Source organism: Lissotriton vulgaris, chromosome 6, assembly GCF_964263255.1.
Source record: "Lissotriton vulgaris chromosome 6, aLisVul1.2, whole genome shotgun sequence".
In the NCBI taxonomy this organism is placed as follows: Eukaryota; Metazoa; Chordata; class Amphibia; order Caudata; family Salamandridae; genus Lissotriton; species Lissotriton vulgaris.
The window spans coordinates 1,887,408,382-1,887,416,529 of record NC_141694.1 but is presented as its reverse complement, the minus strand read 5'-3'; the positions used below and the strand labels follow the sequence as shown (position 1 = coordinate 1,887,416,529).

Genomic DNA, 8,148 nt, shown 5'->3' with positions numbered 1-8,148 from the left:
AGAAAAAACTTGCACCATTGCTATTGCTTTTGAACTTGGAGTCTGTCAATTAAATAAATCATCAAAACCCACCAGAGCTCTACCCTGCCCGAGCACCGTGCTTTGTGCTACCTGGAATTCATGCGCTCTGGCCTGATTGACAATGTGTTTTGAGGAGCACTGAGGTGCATGAGTTTTCATGAGGTCCGAGAGTACTGGAAGGTGAAGCTAACCCAAAAGCACCAAAGAATACTCGCCAGCGTGACCCACTCTGTGACAACTAGCCTTACGGGTGGGGGTAAAGTTAGTGCTGCCCGATTGCCAGGTGGGTGTATCGCTTAGTTTGTATTTCACCCCAAAGAAATGGACCTCTGCCCTGGGTCCCGATGACAGTCACCTCACAGGGACCGAGCACAACACATCTCCCACATGGACCTACGCGAGGAGGACACTCGTCCCATGGTCTGTAAGATACATGTTGTTTTTGATTCTTGCGTTGTATAGGATTACATTTGTGATGTATTCATTGTGTTTCTGTGTGAGTGTGATGCACTTTACACATTGCCTCTGATGATAATCCAGCCTGCTCTGCGCCAGCCCACCGGAGGGTTAGCACAGGTTATCTTCGGTTTCTAAGAGTGGTGGGTTAAGTCTAGTTAGTATTTTTCTGGGCCCACCGGCTGCAGGTCAATTGGCCATGCTGTGGCTTGCTGATGGCCTAGGATGCTTGATTCCGGTCCAGGGAAGTCATGGCTTGGCAGTTCGGGCTGGACTGTTCCCATGAGGCACAGGGTCAGACTGATTTGCATATGGCCATGTCTGAACTGGGGTGGTGTGGAGTTCAAAAAAACGATGGATTTAGGCCCAGATCTCTGTACTGGGGTGAATGTATGACATTGTTCTACATTCTGTCCATTAACTGTTGTTTTTGCATTTCTCACCCAAGCCTCATTTTTCTTCTGCCCCGAGGTCTTTTTGTTTTCTCCTTTCTGAAGCTGCCGTTGATAGTCTGTGCAAGTTTCAGACTATACTGCATGGCATACTATTCCCCTACTTGCAGTGCTTGATTTGTAAAATTAGAATCAAGTGCCAGGGCCTTCGTCAGGAGGCCATGCAGCTTGCACCGCCCATTGACCCTGGTGGCGCTGCCTGTGACAGTACCAACACAACAACTAACCCTCACATTCCTACAAGTGGTGTAATTCAGACTATTCCAGGAGCCCAACACTACTAGAATGGCCTGGGAGGCAGGTATTAGTTCTTCTTAATGTATATTGAAGTAATAAACAACTGTTGTTGTGCTAACTTCTAAATTAGACAGACAGAACCACCATGTGGCAGTCTCTTGTAAGTGCCGTTGTTGACAATTAAGTGCTGGTGCTGAGCACAGGAAACCACTGGTTCAAATTAAGCTCTATCTACAGGCATTATCTCTTCAGTCCTCTCTAGTTTCGACCTACTTGCCTGCTGCTATGGAGAGCTGCTTGGGTTCAGCGTTGTGAAAGCCTGGCATGTGCCACCTGTGCTCCTGAGGCATTTTACCTGAAGGCGTTGGGTCTGAAAATGACACATTTTAAGCCGCTGAAAGATGTAGAGAATCAGTGCCCAGCCCCGAGCTCAGGTATGGGCGACCTCTTGCTGTGTATTACTCTTACGAACCGGTCCTGGTTCCTCAGTAACTCAAGGCTGGCGCAGGTGTCTAGGCGCTATATTAGTGACAGGAAGGAGGGCCCTGTGAGTAGCCTGCCCTCTGTCCTGTGTACTGTTTGCCAGCGTCACCTTTAGGTTTTATGAAGCCCTGGGGGGGGGCACATGGTTCCCCGTTCAGAACATCATCACATGTGTTACTTATCTTTAGCTTATCCAAGCCCTTGTGATTGGTGAGTTGAGGTAACGAGGGGCGGGAACTGGGCATGAGGCAGAAAGAGGCGACATTCTACAATGAGGAGGTACAGAGAGACGAGGTGGAGGACGGTGAGGTTGAAAGAGAAGAGACAGACAGAAGACATCAGGACATAAAAGTAACTTGTAGGGAGGTAAACAGTAATGTATGGAGAGAGAGATGAAAGAACCAGCAATGAGTGTGGAACAGAAAGAGAGGTCAGTAGAAAGGTAGAGAGTGGAGCTTCGGGGACTGGTAGCGAGAGGTAGAGAAGGGGGTAGGTAGAGAAAGAGAAAGTAACTGAGGAGAAAGAGGTCAACATAGAGAGGAAGCGGGAGAGGAAGAGAGAGAAAGAAAAAAGATACAGAGAGAGAGAGAGAGAAAGAAAGATTCAGAGAGAGAGAGAGAAAGATACAGAGGTAGAGAAGGGAGTAGGTGGAGAAAGAGAAAGTAACTGAGGAGAGAGAGGTCAACATAGAGAAGGAAGAGATCGAGAGAGGGCCATAAACAGAAAGAGAGAGAGAAATAAAGATACAGAGAGAGAGAGAGAAATATACAGAGAGAGAGAGAAAGATACAGAGAGAGAGAGAGAGAAAGATACAGATAGAAAGACACAGAGAGAGAGAGAAAGATACAGAGAGAGAGAGAGAAAGATACAGAGAGAGAGAGAGAGAGAGATAAAGATACAGAGAGAGAGAAAGAGGGGGAAGATACAGAGAGAGAGAGAAGGATAAAGATACAGAGAGAGAGAAAGAGAAATAGGCAAAGAGAGATAGAGACAGAGAGAAAAGGAGAGCGAGAGAGATGCAGACAACAGAGAGAGAAAGTGAGATACATTGAGACAAACAGAACACCAGAGAGAGAGAGAAAAAGAAAGATACAGAGAGACAGAGGGAGACAGACAGGTAGAGAGTTCTGACCATGGGTTTCCCCAGCCCCCCCCACCCCCCCCACCCCCATTCCCAGGCAGTTACCATGGGCAGCAGGGTCAAGACTGGTTTTCATATGGGGTGCTTAATGGAATGGTGTGGTGAGCAAAGAACAATGGATTAGCCCAGACCTCTGTCCTGGGGTGAATGTTTCTCAATGTTCAGCATCCCGTCCATCATGTCTTTGAGTTGCTTTGTCTTCACCCAACATCTGGAGCTGCATGTACTGGGCCACGTTAACCTGACCGGTCACCTTTATGCTGTCCTGTGTCTTGCACCAGTCCCCGTCAGGGCACGGCTGCACAGGACACACTGCGTCAGTGGCATGTTTCTATGGCTGTCTTTATCCTGACCGGTCACCTTTGATACTGTCCGTGTCTTGCACCAGTCCTCATCAGGGCACAGTTACACTGGACACGCCGCATCAGTGGCACGGTTCCCGCCTCCCTTTTCTCTAACATCTTCTGATGTGCCGCGTCGGCTGTGGCTGGAGATCAGGGCGCAGTGAAGCTCCGGCTCCATCCCCTTTATGGGGCACCACAGGGACAGACTAAAGGCTTTCATCGCCTCCTCTGACTTCGATCTGTGACTCGCAGGTCATCTCAAGACAAAATCAGGAACCAGTCAACACAGCAAGAAGAGTTACCATGAACAGCAGTGCGGTGGGACTAAGGGGTGCCTAGATAGACAGGGATGGTGATAGTGAGAGAGAATGGAAAAGACAAAAAGAAGTGTGAGGCAAGTGGATTGAGAAAGCAAAGAAAGGATGGAGAATAGAATGCAAATAAGGAAAGAAAGATGAAAAGACAGAAGAGGAGAATAAAAACATGGAAGGAAAACAAAGGCAGGATACTATGACGGGGAGAAGGAAGGGCAAAAGCATGATGAAAGAAGAAAGGAGCGAAAATGGATGAGAATAGGGAAATATGGAAAGGGGACAAAGTAGGAATATAAAGAAGAACAGACAGAAAGAATGACAGACAAGATGAAAGGACACAAACAGAAAGATGGAAAAAAGAACAAAATGAAACTGGAAAGAAGAAAGAATAGAACATATAGCAGAAAGATGGACAGAAAGAAGGACAAGATAAAAGAAGAAAATAAGGACAAAAGAAGATTAAAAAGAAAGAACGAATAAAAGAAACGTTAGACAAATTTCTTTCATGCTTTAACATTCAAAATCAAATTCAAATTTCCACCAGAGGATCAATTCTCACTGGCGTCCAGAAGGAAGGCCAGGGCCGCTCACTTTGCTCTGGTAATTAGTGTCATACAAAGTGGCAAGTATGTTATTGTCCTGGCTACTCCATCAGTGTGAGAACCTCCAGGCCTTGATCTGGTATCATATACTTTCCTAAACTGGCATGAACCCATCCATAGGGGTTCTACCAGCAGGCAGTGGCATCTTAAAGATTTAGGGGGGCCCTGTTTGTACAGCTTAGAGCTTATGATCCAGTTGAGCTCTTTCATGCCCTCTTTGTCCAGGTCACTGACAGTGCACTGTCCAAATTCTGAATCTAAACACATCTGATATTCAGAAATTGTGACGTGTGTTTTCAATGTTGTAATAGCGCGTCCCTCAGTAATACTTCTGACAATAATCTCTGTGGCACCCTCCTATTTCTCTGATGTGAGGTCCTGTTTTGACCTGAAAGAAACTTTTTTATGGATGTTGCATGAAATATAAACAAACATTTCTCTGAAAAATGTCTGTAATAAACACTCACACAACGGCCAAAATAAAGATAAAGGAAAGGAACATGGTCCTTAAAACAAGCTTATCAGGTCAAGACTCTGTAGAACAGAGCTGGCTCTATCAGGGCCCCCTGGAAGGCTGGGGTCCGGGCCAGAGCCTACTTTGCCCATGTCAAAGGTCTCTGCCAGCAGGAGTGTTACCATCCCTGACTCTCGAGCTTTGCCCCTGTCAAAGGTCTCTGCCAGCAGGAGTGTTACCAGCCCTGACTCTCGAGCTTTGCCCATGTCAAAGGTCTCTGCCAGCAGGAGTGTTACCAGCCCTGACTCTCGAGCTTTGCCCATGTCAAAGGTCTCTGCCAGCAGTAGTGTTACCAGCCCTGACTCTTGAGCTTTGCCCACGTCAAAGGTCTCTGCCAGCAGGAGTGTTACCAGCCCTGACTCTTGAGCTTTGCCCATGTCAAAGGTCTCTGCCAGCAGGAGTGTTACCAGCCCTGACTCTCGAGCTTTGCCCATGTCAAAGGTCTCTGCCAGCAGGAGTGTTACCAGCCCTGACTCTCGAGCTTTGCCCATGCTGTGGGGTGTGTGTCTTACAGTGGAACTGCGCCCTGTGGACACATCCTGCTGCGCTCTGCTGTGCGCTGGAAATGCTGGCACCGGCTCCAGGACGTCACACACCGGGACAGGCGAGGACAGGGGGCGGGGACTCAATGGGAGGCGGAATCAGAGGAAGAAACAGGTCCACCCCCCGCCCCCATTGGCCAGCCTTGCCAAACACACAGGCAGAGAGGCCTATAAATATGGAGGCTCCACCACTTGGATTTCAGAGCATCCCTCGGATATCAAGATGAAGAACACTGGCTGTTACCTGCTCGCCCTGGCCCTCGTGCTGGGCCTCGTGCTCCAGATGTGCGCAGCTCGTGAGTATAGACTCTGTGTGACTTCTCTAGTCCCTGTCTGTGCTCAGCCCTCGTCTCATTGTACAGACTGGCTCCAATGACCATGAAACCCTTCAGGGGCTGGGTCTGAATGATGAGGCCGCAGACTCACCGGTTCTTTCATTTTGTTTATTACAGAGGGAGCCGGCGAGTGTGCTCCGATGGATCCATCTGACATAAACGATTGCGTCGCAAAGGGTGGTGGTAGCAATAACTGCGGCCCGAACAACCAGAAGTGCAAAGGCAGGGAGATATGCTGCAGACAGGGCTGCAGCTTCAATTGCCGTGACACAGGTAAGGGGGCAATGCAGGGGTCTCCATGGCAACGCCTGGGGGGAGGGGGCTCACACACTTCCGGATGCTTTGGGTCCGGCAGCCCCACTGAACTGGCACAAAGCAGGGGCCTGATCTTTACCATAAGTTTCATACTGAACATACATTCAGACGGGTAGGGCTGCAGGCAGAGGGCGCATTCCATGGTATTGTCAGAGTAAACCCATCACAACTTCACACTTCACAGGTGAACCGAGAGCAGGCCCAGGCGCACCTGATGGATAGACGTCATCCCTGATGCTAAGGTTCGGGAGAAATATCTATATATATATATATATATATATATATATATATATATATATATATATATATATATATATATATATATATATATATATATATATATATATATATATATATATATATATATATATATATATATATATATATATATTAATGAACCTCAAGACATGGCATGTGTAGCCATGGTTAGGGGTCCCAGTGCAAAAAAGGTTCCTTCGAACTTTATTAGGGTGCAGGATACGTGTGTCTGCACACTGATGCTTTTGGTGCACACTGATGCTTTTGGTGCTCTGTGTAAGGCTGCACACTGGGGGTTTTGGTGCTCTGTGTAGGGCTGCAAACTGGGGGTTTTGGTGCTCTGTGTAAGGCTGCACACTGGGGGTTTTGGTGCTCTGTGTAAGGCTGAACTCTGATGCTTTTGGTGCTCTGTGCAAAGCTGGACTCTGATGCGTTTGGTGCACTGTGTAAGGCTGCACACTGGGGGTTTTGGTGCTATGTGTAAGGGTGGACTCTAATGCTTTTAGAGCACTGTGTAAGGCTGCACACTGGGGGTTTTGGTGCACTGTGTAAGGCTGCACACTGATGCTTTTGGTGCTCTGTTTAAGGCTGCACACTGGGGGTTTTGGTGCTATGTGTAAGGCTGCACACTGATGCTTTTAGAGCATTGTGTAAGGCTGCACACTGGGGGTTTTGGTGCACTGTGTAAGGCTGGACTCTGATGCTTTTGGTGCTCTGTGTAAGGCTGCACACTGATGCTTTTGGTGCTCTGTGTAAGGCTGGACTCTGATGCTTTTGGTGCTCTGTGTAAGGCTGGACTCTGATGCTTTTGGTGCTCTGTGTAAGGCTGGACTCTGAGGCTTTTGGTGCACTGTGTAAGGCTTTAGATGCTTTTGGTGCTCTGTGTAAGGCTGCACACTGATGCTTTTGGTGCGCTCTGTAAGGCTGCAAACCGATGCTTTTGGTGCTCTGTGTAAGGCTGCACACTGATGCTTTTAGAGCACTGTGTAAAGCTGCACACTGGGGGTTTTGGTGCTCTGTGTAAGCTGAACACTGATGCTTTTGGTGCTCTGTGTAAGGCTGGACTCTGATGCTTTTGGTGCTCTGTGTAAGGCTGCACACTGATGCTTTTGGTGCGCTGTGTAAGGCTGCACACTGATGCTTTTGGTGCGCTGTGTAAGGCTGGACTCCGATGCTTTTGGTGCTCTCTGTAAGGCTGGACTCTGATGCTTTTGGTGCACTGTGTAAGGCTTTAGATGCTTTTGGTGCTCTGTGTAAGGCTGGACTCCGATGCTTTTGGTGCGCTGTGTAAGGCTGGACTCTGATGCTTTTAGTGCTCTGTGTAAGGCTGCACACTGATGCTTTTGGTGCGCTGTGTAAGGCTGGACTCCGATGCTTTTGGTGCTCTGTGTAAGGCTGGACTCTGATGCTTTTGGTGCTCTGTGTAAAGCTGGACTCTGATGCTTTTGGTGCTCTAATTAAGGCTGGACTCTGATGCTTTTGGTGCACTGTGTAAGGCTGGACTCTGGTGCTTTTGGTGCTCTGTCTAAGGCGCGACTCTGATGCTTTTGGTGCTCTGTGTAAAGCTGGACTCTGATGCTTTTGGTGCACTGTGTAAGGCTGGACTCTGGTGCTTTTGGTGCTCTAATTAAGGCTGGACTCTGATGCTTTTGGTGCACTGTGTAAGGCTGGACTCTGGTGCTTTTGGTGCTCTGTGTAAAGCTGGACTCTGATGCTTTTGGTGCACTGTGTAAGGCTGGACTCTGGTGCTTTTGGTGCTCTGTCTAAGGCGCGACTCTGATGCTTTTGGTGCTCTGTGTAAAGCTGGACTCTGATGCTTTTGGTGCACTGTGTAAGGCTGGACTCTGGTGCTTTTGGTGCACTGTGTAAGGCTGGACTCTGGTGCTTTTGGTGCTCTGTCTAAGGCGCGACTCTGATGCTTTTGGTGCTCTGTGTAAGGCTGGACTCTGATGCTTTTGGTGCTCTGTGTAAGGCTGCACACTGATGCTTTTGGTGCTCTGTGTAAGGCTGGACTCTGATGCTTTTGGTGCACTGTGTAAGGCTTTAGATGCTTTTGGTGCTCTGTGTAAGGCTGGACTCTGATGCTTTTGGTGCTCTGTGTAAGGCTGCACTCTGATGCTTTTGGTGCTCTGTG

General features: G+C 48.2%; 1 long non-coding RNA gene across 1 annotated transcript in view; it reads left to right on the top strand.

Annotated features, from left to right (window-relative positions):
- Positions 1 to 5,307: 5,307 nt before the first annotated feature.
- LOC147709780 (uncharacterized) overlaps positions 5,308 to 8,148 on the top strand; it is a 51,246-nt gene continuing 48,405 nt past the window's right edge. The window contains exons 1-2 of the long non-coding RNA XR_015296730.1: positions 5,308 to 5,402; positions 5,559 to 5,714. This is a non-coding gene — a long non-coding RNA (uncharacterized LOC147709780). The remainder of the gene's footprint in view (positions 5,403 to 5,558; positions 5,715 to 8,148) is intronic.